We start from the raw sequence: 1,242 nt of genomic DNA, 5'->3' as shown, positions 1-1,242 counted from the left end.
CCTTTGCATGTACAATACATAAGGTACAGGGTATGACAACCACATCAGCTGTTGTCTCTCTTAAGAGCATTTTTGAGCCCGGCATGGCCTACGTAGCTGTCAGTAGAGTGACGTCTCTCAGTGGACTGTATCTTCTTGATATGGAGGAGAAAAAAATATTCACCAACCCAGAAATCACTGCAGCGCTTGAGAACATGAGACAAGCCAACCTTGATGACATGATGCCTCTTCTACACGTGAGACAAACACTGAGCAGGTCAGAGGTTTTCACCATTGTTCATCATAATACAGAGGGACTGCCAGCTCACATTAATGACATCAAGAGTCACCATGAATGTGTCTAGCAGATGTTTTGTGCCTAACAGAAACACACCTGCGGGGCTCTTTTGTCGCAGAGAGTCTCCACTTGGAAAATTACAATTTGTTCAAACGCAACAGACACCTGTCCTACACAAACTTTCCCCAGATGGCAAACAGAAGTGGTGGTGGAGTTGCTGTTTATGTGAAAAGTGACATTCAAGTGCATGAAAAACAGTACATCCATAATGTAACTGACCTTGAATTTCTGGCTTTAAAGGTTGAAGCACCAGTCAGTGCTCTGATTGCAGTTGTTACAGACCTCCAGACTACACTCTGAGGCCATTCCTGAAAAACCTGGTAAGCCTATTAGACTCATTAGAGATCATGGACTGTCATCCCATCATAGTGTGTGGTGATTTTAATGAGAATGTTTTATCCAGTAAAAAACCAATCCTGGAGCTGTTTGAGTCTAGGGGATACGCACAGGTCATCACTGCCCCTACCACAGAGAAGAACACACTGCTTGACCTATTTTCATTTCTCAGCCAGAGCGATGTCTCCATTCTGGAGTCATGAAGACCTACCATAGTTACCATGACCCTGTATACTGTGTATTGTCCTGTGATGATTCATGATCTAGATCTTTGATACAGTAAGTAATTTCTATATTTTTGAATGACTTAAGAAAGTAGAGCGATATTTAAAAGTTGACTTAAGAAAAACGCCCTGCATTGCAGTATAATGTTTGAATTTTTACATAAAATACAATTAAATGAATTAAGTAATGATATCAGTAAAATATGACAATTTTATTATTACAGAAAATCTAAAAAATCAGTAATCTATGAATGTCAGAAAATCAAATATACCAGTTTAAAACGAACAGTGTAGCATATCCTCTCTGCAGCCAGGCTTCAAATCCTGCCAGGCTGCCCCAGTCTC

At 40.3% G+C, this 1,242-nt stretch overlaps 1 long non-coding RNA gene across 1 annotated transcript; it reads left to right on the top strand.

Annotated features, from left to right (window-relative positions):
* The first annotated feature begins 613 nt into the window (after window positions 1-613).
* Window positions 614-948, top strand: LOC112844872 (uncharacterized). The gene is made up of 2 exons (XR_003217628.1): window positions 614-657; window positions 846-948. It is a non-coding gene; the product is annotated as an uncharacterized LOC112844872 (long non-coding RNA).
* Window positions 949-1,242: the final 294 nt, after the last annotated feature.

Source organism: Oreochromis niloticus, unplaced genomic scaffold (genome assembly GCF_001858045.2).
Source record: "Oreochromis niloticus isolate F11D_XX unplaced genomic scaffold, O_niloticus_UMD_NMBU tig00001775_pilon, whole genome shotgun sequence".
Lineage (NCBI taxonomy): Eukaryota > Metazoa > Chordata > Actinopteri > Cichliformes > Cichlidae > Oreochromis > Oreochromis niloticus.
This window is presented reverse-complemented; position numbering and strand designations above follow the sequence as displayed.